At 45.5% G+C, this 20,436-nt stretch overlaps 1 long non-coding RNA gene across 1 annotated transcript in view; it reads right to left on the reverse strand.

The window, feature by feature from the left end:
* Positions 1 to 10,603: 10,603 nt before the first annotated feature.
* The window catches only part of LOC142361637 (uncharacterized), a 29,647-nt gene continuing 19,814 nt past the window's right edge, over positions 10,604 to 20,436 (reverse strand). The window contains exon 3 of the long non-coding RNA XR_012764277.1: positions 10,604 to 10,676. This is a non-coding gene — a long non-coding RNA (uncharacterized LOC142361637). The remainder of the gene's footprint in view (positions 10,677 to 20,436) is intronic.

The following is a 20,436-nucleotide window of genomic DNA, read 5'->3' on the forward strand; positions in this document are numbered from 1 at the left end:
GAACAAGCCCAGCCTCCAACCTACTACACAAACATATGGCTATATGCATGTTCTCAGGGAAAAAAACTACCAAAACAAGGCAGTCTACTGCACATGCCTGGGGGGAAGATGGGAACAAACAGCATGTGACAGACTTTGGCTGTGTTTTCTAATGCCAGGCTGGAAGGCGCTCAGCTGATAAGCTGAATGTAGGAACCTAGACAGGATGGAGCTGAAGAGATTTCTGTGGATCAGCGTGCTTTGCTTATCAAGGTATTAAGCAAACTTCTTCAGTTCTCTTAGGAATTCAATAAAAAAAAGAATATAACAGTTGATCCAGCTCTGAAATTGTTCTTGGAAGTTAAATGAGATTTCTCAGGGGTGTCTTGATCTTCTTGCATGGACATGGAGAGGATCTTTGTCAAGGGTGTCAGCTGTACAAAGCACACCTCCAAGCACTACCTCATGATGAGCAATGTGTTTTGCTATGTGTTGTTGTTTGCTGAAAGAATGCATTCACCCATGCTTTTTTCAAATGAGGTCTGAGTGTGGTAAAAAAGGAAAAAGTGGATAGGAGAATACTTGCCTATGAAGACTATGGTGAGCAGGTGTCTAAAATAGGGGGGAAGAAGAGAGGAGGCACACTAGTCAGAGAAGTTAGCTTGCTACTCGTGGTGCAGAAATTATTTTTTAGGTTCCCTCCAACCTGTTTGTAAGACCTACTGATTCATCTTATTAAGGTTGAGTCTTATTAAGAAAGAGTGAACAACTGGCTATGAAAAAATTAAGAACTCAAAAAATATTTACCTTAGTCTTCATCTCAGATGTGGTCCATCCCTATTTCTTTAGTCAGAACAACTCACCATCTTGTTCCTTCCATTCTTTAATCTCATGATATTACAGTGGTAGAGATCAGATGTGATGGGTAGGAGAAATGTGAACGGCATAGAGGCATTAACCGTGGTTGGTAGAGATATGGTAGGAAAGGAGTGAACTTGTGCAAACTGGCTCAGAAAGGATTAGTGTGGAAATGGCAGTTACAAGGTACCTCTTAAAACTAATTTTAAGAAAACTTTAAGCAACTGCCTGGGCTGAAAACTTCTGTGCTGATATCTGTCTTGCGACAAACCTTCTTGGGAATTTTTCTCACTTTCAAGAGACAGACTTCAGAGCTTAGAGAATACGAACATTTGCAATGTGGAAAACAATCTGGCAAATTATGCTAGGAGAAAATCTTTTGAAATTGTTTTATACCAGAGATATTCCACACTAAACCAAATTTGTGCATTTATACTTGCCACAAAAATACCACAAGAGGAGAGTTATGCTGGAAAATACAAGTGTGATGCACAGCTACGTAGTGTGCTCCAAGAGCTCACATCACCACGGTGCAGTCCTCCTTGTGGCATTGCATTGGTCTGGATGCCCGCAGTCTTTCTGCTGCTGGCTGAGAACAAGTAATGGTTAGCTTACGTTTACATATGTCCCATGATTCCAGGTTATGTTTTCTCAGTGTAATGGTTGATGGCCACCTGGACAAATCTCATTCCTTTAGCTTCAGCTCATGCTTTTTCAGCAGGCTGTACTGATGTGACAGCCTGACTCCTTCCATTCAGAGAAGATTAATTGTTGATAAGTATACAGCAGCCAACATCAGGCTTCAAGTGTGCATTACTGTGTGGATTATGGACCGTCCTCTTTGACGCCAACAGCAAATGTTGGTGATCTTGTAATAAAGCTCCCTTGCTATTATCATGTGAATAAACTGTGCTATTAAAATTGTGACACTCTTCAGAGTGATAATAAAAACTTTTAGATATTTGTACCAAGTTGTTAGCCCCTGAATAGCAAGAGATAAAACTTCTTGCTGCCAACCTTTGAGGCACTGCGAGACCAATCCCAGTATTTTATATTGCAGTAAAAGCCAGTCCTATTTGTTTTCAGGTCAGGTGAAAAAGTAATTTTTAAGGTAATGACATGAAGTTATCAAAATGACCAATTCAAAGCAGGCAGGAACTGGAGAACTATCTTCAGTCCAAAGTAAAGCGCGAGAGGTCATATCGCGTCTTAACATCTTCACAGAAAACGATCTGCAGGCTGCTCTTATCCTGGTTTGATGATCTTTCTTCTTTAAGACAACTTTATCATTAATGTAAACATGTGTTACTCCTTGCCTTTTTCTACTTCTTGCTTTTCTTATTTCTATAATGTAAAAGAGAAGGTGCTGCAATTTCTCTCCTATTCCAAATAATTTCTCATTCTCTCTGCTTTCATTTTAAAATCCTGAGGCTAAGCCTTCTCTGAAGACTCTAGTTTCCCAGTTTCCAATAACTCCAAGTTCACCCAGCATAAGCTTATTCTCCTCCTTGTGCCTCTGCTGCTCATGCTGTAGGTACTGCTGCTGCACGTGGCACTTTCACTTTGATTGATTTCCATTTTCCATCTGCCTACTGTAAATTTCACACAGCACCCACCAACTATTCATCCATTTTTCAATCCTTGCTCTGCTACAATTCAGAGTCTTCATGTTATCTCCTCTCCTTTCTTTCAAACCTAAATCCAAATCATAGGATCTCAAGTAACCCGGGTCTATTGCCTACAAAAACGCACTAGGTACTTTTTATCTCTTGCAGTCCCTCAGATCTTAAACATCCACTAGAATGGATTCTTATTACCTATCTTGTTTTCATGCTGGTTTTCTGTGTCAGTCTTCCTGGGAGGCCTTCTCTGGGCTTCCTCCTGCCACTGTCTCTAAGCTGGACCCCAAAGGCCCTTGGCCACCCTCTCACAGGGGCTTTCTGCGAAGCGGAGACCCCTCCCGCAGGAAGGGGCTGTGCTGCTGGCCTCAGCTGCCGCAGGCTGCCTGGGAAGCCAAGCCTCCCTCTGCATGCCCTGGCTCCCAAGTCCCTTCAGGTCATCGGGAGCAGAACTCCTAAGGACTGTTTTGGTATATCGGCTTTCCATACAAATGTATCAATTCACTGAACCAGATTCATCTCATCTTTTCATGGAAACTTGCTCTTCCTTAAGTTCTCACCACTACCAGAATACAAAAGCTGAGCAGGAAATAGCTGCCGATTAGGACATTTTCCCTGGCCAAGAGTTCAAGGCTCTTGTCGGATTAGGATATGGTAAGGTTGTGAATCCAGGTTTGTGGTGTCTCAGGTGAGTTCTTGAGTCACTGAATTGTTCCAGGATAGAAATTTTATGCCTGTTTATCAAGCAGTTTCTTCTGTTCTTTCAGTCTTCAGGGATTTATATAACAAAACAGAGGAATCCTTTTTCCATAAAAGTCTATTAACCTTATACTGAGTTTCTATTTTTGAATTGTGTATTTGATTTGTCATGTGTGGAGGTTTGTTTAGGGAGCTCTTGGCTGGCACTTGTTAAATCTGTTTGCAGATTACTAAATCCTATTGTATAAGAGCACATTCATGTAGCTGGGGGCCATATTAATACCTAGATAAATGCTTATGTGGATAAATTGCTTCTAATAGCTTTGTCTTTCTGTGCAAACAACAGTTGCTTTCCTGCCAAGGAAAAGTATTGCAATAAACATAAAATACAAAAATATGAACAGTTAGAAGTACTTCCATCAATTTTAAAAATAATTCTAAAGAGAGAAGTCAGGAAATGTAAAGCATTTAATGTTATTTACCTGTCATGTTTGGCATTCATTCTTTGTTTAAGTGTTGATACTAGATTCTAGCAAGTGCAGATAACCAAGGAAGGTAGCTTATTCCACTGATGCCTGCTTGGCTGCCTGCTGAGGTGGTGTACTCTAAAGTGATCCTTATCTTAAGGAAGGAACTGAGATGTTCCCAGCTGGGAGTATTCCTTCCATAAAATAAAACTGAAGACACTTTTTTGCTGTTTTGAGCCCTGCTTCCACCAGAACCCTGAATAAATGAGCACAAAGATAATGAGTGATAAGCAGATGTTCCACTTCGGGTACTGTATGAACTTGCAGAGATGAGCAGGCAAGAATGAAGATGATTACAGTGGAAAATGAAAAGAAGATGGACTCAACTAAAAATCAAGAGTTTGACATAGTCCTGAAAATGAAATGTTCTTCTACATATTTTCCTGCCACAACCGCACTATGCATCTACTTTATTGATTATTACAAGTTTTAGTGCAAAAGAGGGAGCATTAACTGAGAAATCACCTAAAATGCATGTTTTTCCAAAATAATTACATCTCATTTGACTGCTGTGATGACTCCCTGGACTCTGCCCTTTGCTTTCCTCTAAACGCTTTTTTCCTGTGTGATCTCATGGTCCTCTGGTGCACCAATCCATTAATGCATCTACAGCCACATGAAGTCCCAGACTGTTGAATTTACTCTCACTTGAACCTGCTGCACATAATAACCATGCCTGCCTTCACTAAGGAATAACACCTAGCTGACAGCTAGGTAAGTCCCTCAAATAAGGCCTCGAGCACTGCAACAGGAATTCTTGGTGGAGGCTTTCAGGTACTACAGTAATATGAATAAATAACCACATTTTATCATGGTGATCACTGTGTTGTTTTAGCAGTCAGCCCTTCCAGTAAAGCCAATAACAAGTAAAGCATAAAATTATAGATGTAAACTTGTTCTAATAGATTTGTGCTGATGATCTCTGTTGCTTGCTGTTCTTATGTAGTTGTTTGGCAACGTGCAAAAGAATGAGAGGAAAGGGCTTATCCTTCAGTAAGGGAAGCAATTGTCTTCCAGTCCACAAAGGACAGTCACTGCAATAGTCTCAAAATAATGATAATAATAATGCAGCTACCTGCAGGCAACAATGGCCTCCAACCAAGCAACAGATCGTGTTACCAGTATATCCCCTGAATTCCAGTTACTGGGCCGGTGAGCAGGTAACATTTACTGGGCCATCTCTCTGTGATGGTTATAATATAAGGCTGCCAGAAAAAATCTCTGCTGATTTGTGCCAGGCACTCTGTCATGATATGATAAAGCAGGAAAGTGGAGCCAAAGGAGTGCTAGTTTGTCACAGAAGGACTGTAGTTTTGCTTAGCTTCATCTGCACCGGCTGCTCTGGGAGTACGAGTACTTACATGTTTGCAGGATCATGGCCCAGGCGGACAGTAAAGATGCAGAGTTTCTCTTCCAGTTCCATGTAAAATAATACTTCACGCATGGCATCTGCGGCTATTTGAAGGACACAGTCCTTACACTAGCAAAAAAATAGTAGCTGCTTTCCCATGCAGCCCTTCCAAAAAACCTTAATGTCCTCCAACGGCATTTCCATGTTTCATTCTGTCCTTTCATTCCAAGCCTTTTCCCCCTGCACCTGTTGTGATAGGCATGCAAGCTTCTTATTGAGTAGTTTAGAATAATTAGGTAGATCTCAAACTTATAAACAAGTTGCACAAAACAGAACAGCAGTTTGGGTGCAAGGGGGACAGCCCAGGGAGAGAACTGGAACTGAAGCTCACAGCAGCCCCTTCCCTTAAATAAAGCAACCAGTACTGGCTGGAGTGGCGAGCTTCACTTAACACCCAACAGGGATTCCCTAAAATAACACGGCTGTAAACTCATTCTAAAGTACATCACGGCATTGCAGGCTTGTGTTGGCATCCTCTGAAACTGAAGCAAGAGGGCAGATGCAAAGCAGGCTTCTGTGTCCAGTCATCTCACTTCTAAAACTCACTGCTATGTAAATTCAGGTCTACGTTGCTCTTGATTTTCTGCAGCTATCCTAGGGTCTACACTTAATACCAGGAACGGTCACCAAAACAGTGACTGTCAAATATTTCAAAATCTGGTTAGAAAACAAATACTAAAACTCTAAGCATGAGCAGTTTCACTGGGAAAGATGGTGCTAAGTGTTACTTGTTTGTGACATCTGAGAGTTCATCTGTTGGCAATATTTAATACAAAATATAGCTTGTATTGTCATGTATCTTCTATTTTTTTTTAATATCCTGAAGCAAAAAGTGAAAAGGGAAGGGAAGAAAAGAGCAATGCTCCAGGTAACTTCTTAAATCACTTTACAGCAGCCCAGCTGACATCCCCTTCCTCTTCCTCACCCTCAAAAACCAAAGCCCAAGGTTGTGGAGGAAAAGGGAATGCATTCAAACCCTGCGAACTTGGGCAGAAATCAGGGAGATCCCCCACCTCATAATAACAGGTTTGCTCTCCCAGGCACCAGCTGATATAGCTGAGAGTACAAGACGAGCTACAGAGCACACGTGTGTGTGTGGGGAGTTTCTGTGGTAGGAGGGCGAAGGTTTAAACAAGAAACTTCCGTAATGGTCACTCTAGATTGCTTTTAGATCTGAGATTTGCATTGAAAGCCGTATTTCTTTCATTCTTCCACACAATCCAGCACTACATGCACAAGTAAAAATATTTTTAAAAGATAGAAATAGAAGAGTTGATGTGTCCATTCCAAGGGTTGGGTTTTATTTGTCTGAAACTGTCATATAGTCACTGCATTTAGCTGCTGTTGGACGAACAGTCAAAGGTAAACTTTTCTTTATTGCTGCTAATTAGTGTATCTTTTTACTGCTGGCAACAAAAACATGAAACAGGATTAGGGTCAGAAGGCATAGAAGCTGCAATAAAATTACCAATTCAACAGGTGTCTCATCTATGTAGAATTATTGACTGATTGTCAAATCTTTGCTAGTCCTACAAGCTGGAGTGAGAATGGTATCTGAATCAGTTGTTAAAAGCATCTTTGTTTTCCAGACTCAGAATAATTACCACTGATCCTAAGTTAATTTGCAGTAAAAAGCCTCAGTAATGCATAACAGCACCACTTCTTCTCACGGTGGCTGACAAGTTTTCTTCGTCTCCAAACTTCCTTTTAATATTAGAAAGCTTTTACTATTCCAAAATCGGTTCTTGTAGCCTTACATTTGAACAAGTGCATGGTTTTTACAAATAGACTTCATCAAGATAGCAGGGCAAAGATTCAGACAAACCAATAATTTTTGGAGGTATTAAATTAGCATCTTAATTCTGAAAGGACAGGCTTTCAAGGTATGGGACTTCATACGGTTCTTTGATCAGTATTGTTTCTGCCAATAAAATTTGGGTTGTGGAAACAATGCATTACCCCCTTTTTCACCAATTATAGAAAAAAATAACATTTTGTGCAAGAAAGTTGTCAACCCTACTTGGAAAGTTCTTCTATTATGGAGAAATTATTATTTAAACATTTAACCTTCATTCAGCTCTAAAAATGTCATTGGCATTGGAGGAATACCTGGTCTCCTGAAGGCCCACACAGCTGAAATTGATTCTACAACTAGGGTAACTTAAAGGATAACTGAAGTTTACATTCTTAAATTGCACATGGAGGTGTTTTTCTGGTGCAGTTGAACCTACGAAACAACCCCCTTTGAGCATCAACAAAAACCTCCTCAGAGCTCTGCTTCTAGAAATAATCAGGGTGAGTGGGTTGCAATTAGAGCTGCTTAAATAAGCAGGGGCTTTTGGATGAGTGGCTAAGCTGGAATATCCGAGAAAAATGATGGGTTGACTCAAAGTGAAATTCTCTTGGATTTGTTTTCTCAGTAAAATAAGGAAGAGATCTCCTTACCTGCAACTATTTCACTTGACTAAAAATCAAAAAGTTTACTTTGGTTTAGCATTCATTAGGCAATTTTCAAAACAAAGGTCAGCCAAATGTCAAAGTATTTTGATTTTTCCAGTTTTTCCTCTTTGGTCACCATTACATGCTAAATCTGAACTGAATTCATGAAAGCTTTCTGTGCCAATTTCTTCTTCCCAAGGGAGGAATTCTTCAACAAAAGCGTTTACTGAAGTGTATTTCCGAATTCAACTTCCGTTGCAGAACTACAGTCAGAATTAGGTCTTGTGGCCTTTGAGCATGTTGGGCGTTGAAATCTTTCTCCAAAGGATGATGAATTCAAACAACTTCCAGTGACCCCACTTGATTAAAGATTCAGAAAGCTCTTTTTCTGCATGTTAAGAGCCTGGTCCATGAGAGGCTCTGCTTTCCCTCAGATGGGGCTGGGATTAGTTCTCCCAGAGCTAGCGTTGTTGCCTGGAGTCCTGCTGCACCAGGTGCTGCCCAGGTGCAGAGGACAAAGCTGGTCCCTGCTGTGGGGAGGTGGAATTGCCTCTCCAGGCATGCAGACAGGTGATGGTGAGGGAGACAAGCAGCCAGAGCCCCCAGGATGGTGGGCAGCCACCACTGTATGGGGGCAATGGCAGTGACATCGAGGTGCCAAACAGCTGTCAGCTTTATGTTGCTGCTAAAGCATAAGAGAGGCTTGAAGGAAGGATTCGAAAGGGGATGAGAAGCTCCCTGTAAATCCTGGCAAAACCATCTCTCCTCAAGCCTGTGGGGCAGAATGGCAGGGATAGAAATGTCTGCTTGAAACTTCCAGTGGGCAACAAAGGCTGACAGCGCTCTTCTGCTGAGGGCAGGACAGCACATCTCACTGCCCCCTCTACACCCTTTATGTCCATCGCTGTAGCAGACCAAGCCATTCTGTTGTATAGGAAAGCTGAACAAAAGCTGCAGGTTAGATGAGGAAAAATAAACACAAAAATAGTTGCATGCACCACTCGTGCTGACTGTGGTCCAGATCCAGCTTTCCAGTGTCTGTGGGGTCCTGGAAGATGGGAGAGGTCAGAAATTCAAACCACCGCCTTTCTTCCAGTGTGTTAGGATGACTGGCCAAAATGGTGCTAGTCAAATAAATTAGATTCCTTTGTGGTTTGAATATGCACCCGCTCTGGATCTGGGGGACAACACGATCAAGCATATTGAGCCCTATTTTGGATCTTTTTTCTCTGGTTCTGGCCAGAGATGTGGCCCAGGTACTGGGTTCAGTACAAATGCTGGTTCCCTGAAGTTTTCATGCGCAGGAATCCAAGTCGTAATTTCTTCCAGCTTTTACACAGTGGCACAGTAGCGTTTAGTATCTCGTGGAAGGTGCACAGCCTCAGTCCCCAGCCTGCACATCTGTGCAACCCTGTGCAGTCCCAGCTCACTTGCTGTATGCTTCCTAAAACACTCTTCTTGCAGTGCTTTTGGTCAACAGAGAAGTACATGTGTGTGTGAGTCCATGTATGTGTAGTTTTTAGTGGTGAAAAGGGTTGTTTGCTCTAATCAGAGCTAACTTATTTAACGACAGGTCTTTATGTATTCATTCGTGTGGCTGCCAAATCGGTAAACTGAGTGATTCAATAATTCTTGTATTCTAACAATTAGTGTGAAACAAGATAACGTGAGAAAACTACAGGCTTCTTTCGATGTTGACTTCTAGATGTGGAATATTTGACTTAATAGATTAATTAAAATACTTAATTTTTAGCCTTGCCCATTCAGGAAGAAGGTTAAAATCACGACATGGTCTGACACAGAATTTTACAGTCAGGAATACTACGAATTATATTATCACAACAGAATATTTTAGCACTTACTAAAAAAAAAAGTGAAAAGCAGAAAGGGGAAACTTTTTTGAACAGATTTTCTGTTCTATAAAGCCCAAAAGGAAAGTCTTTGCATGAGGGTTTCCTTTTTGTTTAGATTTATTGTTTAAAGTTCTAAAATGCACTCAGGCCTATAAAAGTCCACTCAGCAGAGACTTACCATTGAAGTTAAAGGGAGAGTGAATGCTAAGCTGCCACATGGAACTGTTGCAAAGCAACATGGATAAAGTCAAAGAAAATAACTCTTAACTTCACTGTTCTGATAATTTAAACTCTATGTCATCAGCTCTGCCCTTAGGCTACCTGCTGCCTGCTCACAGCATATCCAGCTGCATGCCAAGCTGCCATCTCCTCTGCCTGCTCCGATCTACCTGGGAGTCTGTCCTGCCCCTGTGCTGTTCCTGACCCACCAGACCCAAAACACAGCTTCTTCCTTTAGCTTTGACTCCCTTCTCCTTTGCTCATCCAGATTGAAAGCACCTGAAATGCAAGTTTACCCAAGAACTCTGGACTGTGCCAAACTGCATAATGTCTTTTAAAATTCAAGTCTCTGAGCCCATGGTTTAGAGTTGTAAACCCACAGTGCAAATCTCATCTCTTGCTAGACAAGCCCTTATCTTCACAGCTTTCTGATTTTATAAAATAATAGTCCCTGGGCTCCTCTTCTGAGAGAGTTGCATTATAAATGACTGCCAACCAATATATTTTCGTTTCTACTTAGCAGTAGGAAACAAAATTAAAGTTGCTTTGCACCTGGTGGGACACAAGGGAGTTCCAAGGCTGAGAATGACACAAGACACATTCTCTGCTGTAGGCAGTGGAAACAAAATGTGTATTTTTAGACTATTAATAAGTTATGACCTCAAAGAAAAATAGGAGGTGCCATGGAAGTATGAACTGTAAGGACAAGGGGAGGGTGGTTTTTTGTTCCGCTGCATATTTAAGGGAAGAAAAATCTAGCTACGAACTACTATAGTGAACTACTTCTCTTGGAAAAGGATGCAAGAACTACAGTCAAAGGTCAGTGAGATGTTATCAGCTTGTCTTTGTGACCACAGTAGTGTCTTGTGGTATAGACCTTCTTCACAGGCAGGAAAGACACACGACTCTAGTATCATGAAGATCAGCCTGATACATCACCACTGTTTTTCCTCTAGGGAGCTACAGAAGGTCCTTTGGAGACAAGTTTGTAACAACATCCTGTAAGTGCACGAGGTCTCCTGGATGCTTGCTGCCCTGCTCAACGGGAGGGTGCTTTGTGTCATGGCCTTGGCTGTGGAATAGGAGGCAGAAATTGTGAAGCAGCATGCAGAACATGTTCCCCAAACTTAACCATTAATATGCTTACGTTAAATGCAAATACCATGTTAACATTGCCAATCAACTGCATCAAGTCTTACTTAATTTGTGGCCTGGTTTGGTAACACAATAATAATTAAAATGCATTATCCTTGTTAGAAGAAAGGAAAGGTTTGTTGTACAAAAGACTAATTAGATTACTTATACCCTCAATGTCAAGAGCTTTTGAAATCAAACCAATAACTATGTATAATTCATGAGAGGCTTGTTTTTCTTCCACATGTAATTACTAATCCAGAAAACCACCACAAAATGAATTGTGATTTACCTTTGAGGTGCCTGTAGCTCCTTAGCTGTGGATTAAAGGAATAAATTAGCCCTTATCCATTAAAAAACAAACAAACTAATAAACAAACAAAGCAAATACCGAACATGAGATAGAAAGGATCACAGGGAATCTAGACCATTCTCTCTCCACAAAGCAGGAGAGACTACATTCTTAAACCCTAACGATGACATGCTTGCTGGTGCTTTCTCCCTCTCTTCCTCTTCCTCTCCTCTTGGAAACTCCTGGTGATGGATATCCCATGTGGTGTCAACACAACCTACTGCAGAGCTGTACAAAAAGGATGATTTCTGCCCCCTTGGGCTGTAAATTGCCAGTTCCTCTGGTGCCTTTTGAGATGCATAAACCCCTTTCTAGCTAGTATGCTCCCAGCATATTGATCAGACACTGCCTTGATGACGTTACCAGCACCCTCTAAACAGCCCACACAGTAGGGGTTTATTAGCTGGGGGGACAAAAGCAAAATCAAACCCAAATAGAAGAACCATGTAGTTGAGGTACGTCTTACGAAAAAACACCAAAGCTATTACCTTAGACTGTTTCCTGTTGAGACTGTGGAAGGTTTCACTCCTGATTTTAATTGCATAATTATAAAATTTGACTTGAGTATTGAGTTTTATGGCAGCTCAATATGACAAAGCTAACAAAAATCATAGAATCATAGGTTGGAAAAGACCTCTAAGATCATCAGGTCCAACCATCAACCCAAAAACCACCATGCCTACTAAACCGTATCCCAAAGGGTCACATCTACAAGTTTTTTAAACACCTCCAGGGATGGGGACTCCACCACCTCCCTGGGCAGCCTATTCCAATGTCTGACCACTCTTTCAGTGAAGAAAGTTTTCCTAATATCCAATCTAATCCTCCCCTGACACAACTTGAGGCCATTGCCTCTCGTCCTATCGCTAGTTACCTGGGAGAAGAGACCAACACCTGCCTCACTACAACCTCCTTTCAGGTAGTTGTAGAGAGCAATAAGGTCCCCTCTCAGCCTCCTCCAGACTAAACAGCCCCAGCTGCCTCAGCCGCTCCTCGTAAGACTTGTTCTCTAGACCCCTCACCAGCCTCGTTGCCCTTCTCTGGACGCGCTCTAGCAGCTCCATGTCTTTCCTGTAGTGAGGGGCGCAAAACTGAACACAGCACTCCAGGTGCAGCCTCACCAGTGCCAAGTACAGGGGCACAATCACCTCCCTACTCCTGCTGGCCACACTGTTCCTGATACAAGCCAGGGTGCTGTTGGCCTTCTTGGCCACCTGGGCACACTGTTGGCTCATGTTCAGCTGGCTGTTGACCAGCAGCCCACAGTCCTTTTCTGCCGGGCAGCTTTCCAGCCACTCTTACCCAAGCCTGTAGCATTGCACAGGGTTGTTGTGACCCAAGTGGAGGACCTGGCACTTGTCCTTGTTGAACTTCATACAGTTGGCCTTGTCCCATTCATCCAGTCTGTCCAGATCCCTCTGCAGAGCCTTCCTACCCTCGAGCAGATCGACACTCCCACCCAGCTTGGTGTCATCTGCAAACTTACTGAGGGACCACTCAATCCCCTCATCCAGATCATTGATAAAGATGTTAAACAAGACCAGACCCAAAACTGAGCCCTGGGGAACACCACTCAGACAGAGCTCATACGTTGAACACTCAGTGATCACAAAGGAGGAGGATGCCTGTTCAGCCATGTAACTCCGTATCAGTTTTTTGCCTCCTGGGAATGAAATGAAGGAATCCTAGTGATGCCAAAAGTAACTAGTGTTATATTGTTTGATGATCAAAAGAAGACTGAAGAAGCTTTGGACCAGGTCTAATGCAGTTACGATGCTTTAAGGTAATTGATTCATGTCAGTCTATGTTAGCAGAGGATTTGATCCTCCATGTTCAGATGACATCATGTAGGAAAAGCATTTCCAGATGAAAGTGTTTCTTTTCTCTCTCTCCTCCCCACCCATGCTTAAGCAGCAAAAAGAAGGAAATGTCAATGTTAGCTGGCTTTTTTCCTCACTAGAATTCAAGGTGCAATAAAAAAACACCTTTTAACTGTCCCTGTGATGCATAGCTCTGGCACTTGCTCGTGCTTTAGCTTGGTTAGAGAACATGCTTCTATCGAAATGCTCCTGCCCCTGCTCTGGCCCTCCTGGCCGGCAGTGTAACAAATCTTTTTTGGGATTAGGCTGATATGCAGTGTTGTAGCAGGGAGCTGAGGGTTTGGGGGCTCTTTAAGTCAAAGACAAAAAGAAGACAATGAAAAGTTAATCTTTTCAGATAGATGCAATGTGCTGTACAGCTTCCCAAATCTGACCATCTCTCTGAACACCCAGGTGGAGCCATGCAGGTGCTGGATCTGTTGCATGGGGGGCAGGGAGACCCACACAATACACTCCAGAGGGTGACTAATAGGGTCTGCTTAGGGCTAGGGAAAGAAAAGGGTAGGACTGTGCGGATATGTAACCATGCTCACCATTGCAGTGCAGAACAGTCATGTCTGAGAGATATTAGAGATGCAGTTACTGAATGGTGAAGTGCAAAGTGGCTCTGTTGTTGCCCTGAACTCTTAAGGACGAAAAAAATCCTTTCTGCTGTTGATTTCCTCGGTGTATGTCCTAGTTATGCAGGCTGTGTGCTAGCGGGTCGGGATTTGAGCCAGTGTTTGGCAACTCCAGAAATCAAAGACTTAGTACTTCGACTCATTTGCAAGTACCGTATAATGAGCTTTGAGAATTCCTCCTTAGTCTGCGTTTGCTCTCATAAGGAGTTCTGTAGTCCATGTATATTAGGGCAGCATAAATGACAGATGAGTCAAAGCTATTTTTCAGTCTCTTCTCTTTTGAACGTGAAGCAGAATTGTCTGACTTGACTGTCTGTGTTTTCCTGAAATTAATTAGAGCTTTAATTCCCCTACTTTAAGTCTCAGTGAAAGTTTGTTTCCTACTCATCACGATGACAGTGAAAAGCTTCTTAATCAATATTTATCAGCAAGTTCAGGACTTTCTGGTTCCCCCAAAAAATTCAAAGATGAGAGTTTGGGTTCCTTCCCCCCTGTTTCCAGATTCTAGGAAGGTAACTAAAATCCTGAAGCTAGCAGAAAATTCTTACAGAACTATGATTCAGCCTTGTTGAGGGAAGAAAGGACATATCCGTGTCCTGGGTTTGGCCAGAACAGGGTTAATTTTCACCGGACTCCAGGAAGGGGCACAGCCGGGGGGTGGGGGCTGACCCCACCTGGCCAAACAGAGCCCGGTATTCCATACCATGTGCCGTCACGCTGGGTTCCGGTGGGGGGGGCAGCGCGGCAGGAACGCACTCGCGGCTTGGGCGGGCGCAGCGCCGGTCCGGTTTCGGGAGAGCGGCTGTTGTACGGTTCGTGGTTGTGTTTTCTCCTTATTTGTATCGTTGTTGTTCCTGTTTTCCCTCTGTTTGCTGTTCTGTTAAACTGCCCTTATCCCGACCCACCAGTTTCTGCCTCTTTCTTTCCGTTCTCCTCCGCACGCCGGCGGGGGGAGGGGCGGCCGCGTGGCGCTTTTGTTGCCGGCGGCAGCCAAAACCAAAACATTTAATTGGCGCCCAACGTGGGGCGGGGATAACGGCAGGGCTGAGCAGCGGGTGTTAAAACTGCTTTCATAGATTTTGTTAAAATTTATTATACGCATTTACTGTGCTAGTTAAAGTCGCTGGTAAAAATGTTTCTGACTTTGATCAAATATCTGTGCTACGTAAATCCTTACTTGCTGTATGTGTTTACTGCCATGCTGTTCATCATCGCTGGGAAGAAGATCAGGATGATGATTTTGCTCTACCTTACGATATCGACTTATGATATGATAACATCACTGTGCATGAAATTAGTCTTGTATTTGCATGCGGCACTGCGGTCATTTCCGTACCTCGGATCCTATGTCTTAGATTTTGTTAATAATCAAACCCAGTCTGTGGGGAAAGCCGAAGGGGATACCTTCCCCCACTCTTTCGCCCCCCCTCTCTTCCTCAGGCTGGTCCTAACTGCTTTTGAGAATTTCGAGTACCCGTGGGATGCTCAGGGCAGCACTCTCCTTTTGTTCTGCCTGCTGAACGGGTTCTGGGTTTTGTTTAGGGTTAAGCAAGTCGTTAAGAACATCCTGCAGAGACCTGCCCCGGGGCTGGATAGCTGTGAGTGGCTGGGTGTGTGGGACAGCATGGGCAGATGTCTAGAGCAGTGGGCACCACCGGTGTGTTTTAAACTCACCCCTGAACAAATACAGAATCCGGATAATCTGGTAAAATATCTGAAAAAAGTGTGCTGCCACCCTGGGAACTCCAGAGAGACACAGATCACCACAATGTGCTGGGGTCTGGCCCACGGGCCTACCGAGCCCTGTTCAACACTGTTCAGTGCCTTAAAGGGGAAAGGGGGGGAAGCGAAGCGGCAGGCGCTGCAACTGGCGCTGCCCCCCCAGCCGGCCCTGCAGCCCCTCCAGCCCAGCAGGCAGTCACAGCCCCCCAGACTGGCACTGCTGCTGCCACAGCTGCAGGGTCTGCCTCGGTTTCCCCGGCGGGCACAGCAGCTGCTCCAGCCCCAGCTCCAGCTGCAGGCATCGCAGCTGAGCCCAATGACCAACCTGTGCCAGTAGCAGTCGCCCCTGTAAAACTAAAGAAAGATGCAAAGAGAGCAGATCGCTCCGGGAGGGATGACGATGAGCCAGGGTCATCACGGGAGATAGAGACAGAGATCATCACCCGGTCCCTGTCCCTGGGCGAGCTGCGAGACATGCGGAAAGATTTCAGCCGCCACCCAGGCGAGCACATTGCCACCTGGCTGTTGCGGTGCTGGGATAATGGGGCCAGCAGCTTGGAATTAGAGGGCAAGGAAGCCAAGCAGCTGGGATCCCTGGCAGGGATGGGGGCATTGACAAGGCCATTGGGAAAAAGGAACAAGTCCTCAGCCTCTGGAGGAGACTTCTGTCAGGTGTGAGGGAGAGGTACCCCTTCAGTGACGATTTTGTATGCTATCCTGGCAAGTGGACCAATATGGAAAGGGGTATTCAGTACTTGAGGGAGTACTTGAGTACTTGCGGGAGCTGGTTTACTGTGACACAGACGATGAGCAGGTACCCACAGACCCAGATGAACTCCAGTGCTCACAATCCATGTGGAGGAAGTTTGTGCGGAGTGCACCCTCCTTGCATGCCAACTCACTGGCAGTTGTAAACTGGAAAGGTAAAGACGCACCAACAGTGGACGAGGTGGCTGTCAGACTCCGCCAATATGAGGAAAGTCTCTCTTCCTCCCTTGTCTCAGCTGTAAATAAATTGTCCCAGAAGGTCCAGCGACTCGAACAGAGTATGTCCTACTCCCCACCTGTACGGGCCAGTGTCTCAGCTATTAGGGGCAAGCGTTTCTCTGCTCAGGAGAGGGAATACAGAGGCTATACACCCCGAGGCACCCTGTGGTTTTACCTGCGTGACCACGGAGAGGACATGAGGAAGTGGGATGGAAAACCCACCTCAAGTCTAGAGGCCCGAGTACGTGAGTTGCGAGGTAAAACAATCACAAAAGGGGACTCTGTTAGGAAAAATGCCGCTCCAGTTTCCAAAAGCCAGCTCTCCAGACCAGGTAGACAGTTTGACCTTGATTCCGATCCTCTGGAGGGGACCTCCAAGTCATTTCTACAGCAGGTGAGCAGCAATTTCTCTGACGAGGATTAGAGGGGCCCTGCCTCCAGCCAGGTGGAGGAAAGGGACAACCGTGTCTATTGGACGGTGTGGATTCGGTGGCCTGGCACGTCAGATCCACAAGAGTATAAAGCTCTAGTGGACACTGGTGCACAGTGTACTTTAATGCCATCAGAGTTCAAAGGGTCAGAGTCCATTTGCATTTCGGGAGTGACAGGGGGGTCCCAAGAGCTGAGTCTACTGGAGGCTGAAGTGAGCCTCACTGGGCAGGACTGGCAGAAGCACCCCATTGTAACTGGCCCCGAGGCTCCGTGCATCCTTGGGATAGACTATCTTAGGAGAGGCTATTTCAAGGACCCAAAGGGGTATCGGTGGGCTTTTGGCATAGCTGCTGTGGAGACGGAAGAAATTAAACAGCTGTCCATTTTGCCTGGTCTCTCGGAGGATCCTTCCGTTGTGGGGTTGCTGAGGGTTGAAGAACAACAGGTACCCATCGCGACCACAACGGTGCACCGGCGACAGTATCGTACCAACCGAGACTCCCTTCTCCCCATTCATCAGCTGATCCGCCAGCTGGAGAGTCAAGGAGTGATCAGTAAAACTCGCTCACCCTTTAATAGTCCCATATGGCCAGTGAGAAAATCTACTGGAGAGTGGAGACTGACAATAGACTACCATGGCCTGAATGAAGTCACACCACCGCTGAGTGCTGCTGTGCCAGACATGCTAGAACTTCAATATCAGCTGGAGTCAAAGGCAGCCAAGTGGTATGCGACAATTGACATCGCTAATGCATTCTTCTCCATCCCTTTGGCAGCAGAGTGCAGGCCACAGTTTGCTTTCACCTGGAGGGGCATCCAGTACACCTGGAATCGACTGCCCCAGGGGTGGAAACACAGTCCCACCATTTGCCATGGACTAATCCAGACTGCACTGGAAAAGGGTGAAGCCCCAGAACATCTGCAGTACATCGATGACATCATTATATGGGGCGACACAGCGGAGGAAGTTTTTGAGAAAGGGGAGAAAATAGTTCAAATCCTTCTGAAAGCCGGTTTCGCCATTAAGCGAAGTAAAGTCAAGGGACCTGCGCAAGAGATCCAGTTTTTGGGAATAAAATGGCAGGATGGGCGCCGTCAAATCCCAATGGATGTCATCAACAAAATAGCAGCTATGTCTCCACCAACCAGCAAAAAGGAAGCACAGGCCTTCCTGGGTGTTGTGGGTTTTTGGAGGATGCACATCCCAAATTACAGCCAGATTGTAAGTCCTCTGTACCACGTGACCCGGAAGAAGAATGATTTTGAATGGGGCCCTGAGCAACGACAGGCATTTGAACAGATTAAACGGGAGATAGTTCATGCCGTAGCCCTTGGTCCAGTCCGGTCAGGGCAAGATGTTAAAAACGTGCTCTACACCGCAGCCGGGGAGAATGGCCCAACCTGGAGTCTCTGGCAGAAAGCACCAGGGGAGACTCGAGGTCGACCCCTGGGGTTCTGGAGCCGGGGATACAAAGGATCCGAGGCCCGCTATACTCCCACTGAAAAAGAGATTCTGGCAGCATATGAAGGCGTTCGAGCTGCTTCAGAAGTGGTCGGCACTGAAGCACAGCTTCTCCTGGCTCCACGATTGCCGGTCCTGGGCTGGATGTTCAAAGAGAGGGTCCCCTCTACGCACCATGCCACCGATGCTACGTGGAGTAAGTGGGTCGCTCTGATCACCCAGCGTGCCCGAATGGGAAACCCCAGTCGCCCAGGAATTCTGGAGGTAATCATGGACTGGCCAGAAGGCAAAGATTTTGGAGCATCACCAGAGGAGGAGGTGACACGTGCTGAAGAGGCCCCACTGTATAACCAGCTGCCAGAAGATAAGAAACAGTATGCCCTGTTCACAGACGGGTCCTGTCGCATTGTGGGGAAGCAGCGGAGGTGGAAGGCTGCTGTATGGAGCCCTACACGACAAGTCGCAGAAACTGCCGAGGGAGAAGGTGAGTCCAGCCAGTTTGCAGAGGTGAAAGCCATCCAGCTGGCTTTAGACATTGCCAGTCGAGAGAAGTGGCCAGTGCTCTATCTTTACACCGACTGCTGGATGGTGGCCAATGCCTTGTGGGGGTGGCTGCAGCAATGGAAGAAGAACAACTGGCAGCGCAGAGGCAAACCTATCTGGGCTGCCCCATTGTGGCAAAATATTGCTGCCCGGCTGGAGCAGTTGGCTGTAAAAGTCCGTCACGTGGACGCCCACGTCCCTAAGAGTCGGGCCACTGAAGAACATCAAAACAACCACCAGGTAGATCAGGCTGCTAAGATTGAAGTGGCTCAGGTGGATCTGGACTGGCAACATAAGGGTGAACTGTTTATAGCTCGGTGGGCCCATGACACCTCGGGCCACCAAGGAAGAGACGCGACATACCGATGGGCTCGTGACCGAGGGGTGGACTTGACCATGGACACTATTGCACAGGTTATCCATGAATGTGAGACATGCGCTGCAATCAAGCAACCCAAGCGGGTAAAGCCTCAGTGGTATGGAGGACGATGGCTAAAATATAAATATGGGGAGGCTTGGCAGATTGACTACATCACACTGCCACAAACCCGCCAAGGCAAGCGCTATGTACTCACAATGGTGGAGGCCACCACCGGATGGCTGGAAACCTACCCTGTGCCCCATGCCACTGCCCGGAATACCATCCTGGGCCTGGAAAAACAAGTCCTGTGGCGACATGGCACCCCCGAAAGAATCGAGTCGGACAACGGGACTCACTTTCGCAACAGCCTCATAGACACCTGGGCCAAAGAACACGGTATCGAGTGGGTGTATCACATCCCCTACCATGCACCAGCCTCTGGAAAGATCGAACGTTACAATGGGCTGCTAAAAACCACTTTGAGGGCAATGGGGGGTGGGACTTTCAAAAATTGGGATACCCATTTAGCAAAGGCCACCTGGTTGGTTAACACCAGAGGGTCCACCAACCGGGCTGGTCCTGCCCAGTCAAAACCTCAGCGCCCCGTAGAAGGGGATAAAGTCCCTGTAGTGCACATGCGGAACATGTTAGGGAAGACGGTTTGGGTTAGTCCTGCCTCAGGCAAAGGCAAGCCCGTCCGCGGGATTGCTTTTGCTCAAGGACCTGGGTGTACCTGGTGGGTAATGCGGAAGGATGGGGAAGTCCGATGTGTACCTCATGGGGATTTAATTTTGGGCGAGAATAGTCCATAAATAAATTGTATAAAGTTAGTTGTTAAATAACCCTGCAACTGTCTGTTATCACTGTTATAATTGTTATATTTTGTACCAGTAGCAGCATAGTAAGAATTCTCCAGATTAAAGAAGGATGGACTTTTTCGATGAAAACCTAGCAGAGCACAGCGATGATGGAACTGGACCTGGTTTTCAACAACTGGCATCCAGCAACTTCATCAAGATCAACATCTCCTGCAGACTGTGGGCATGGGCTGCACCAGATACATCAGCCGTGAGCTCCGGATGCAGCAAGTGACCGCCCATCACCACACATCACCTCTCCTGCCACGGAAGACCATTACGACAGATGGAGCCTGAAGTCATGGATTAAATGAACTCAACGGACACTTAGAGTGATGATCCATAGACTAAGGGAATGATATCTGGAGACAGGAGAAGTGGTGGTGACCAACTGGACAATAGGGGACCTGGGCATGACGTAGATGGTATGGAATAAGGGGTGGATAATGTCCTGGGTTTGGCCAGAACAGGGTTAATTTTCA

Source organism: Opisthocomus hoazin, chromosome 6, assembly GCF_030867145.1.
Source record: "Opisthocomus hoazin isolate bOpiHoa1 chromosome 6, bOpiHoa1.hap1, whole genome shotgun sequence".
In the NCBI taxonomy this organism is placed as follows: domain Eukaryota; kingdom Metazoa; phylum Chordata; class Aves; order Opisthocomiformes; family Opisthocomidae; genus Opisthocomus; species Opisthocomus hoazin.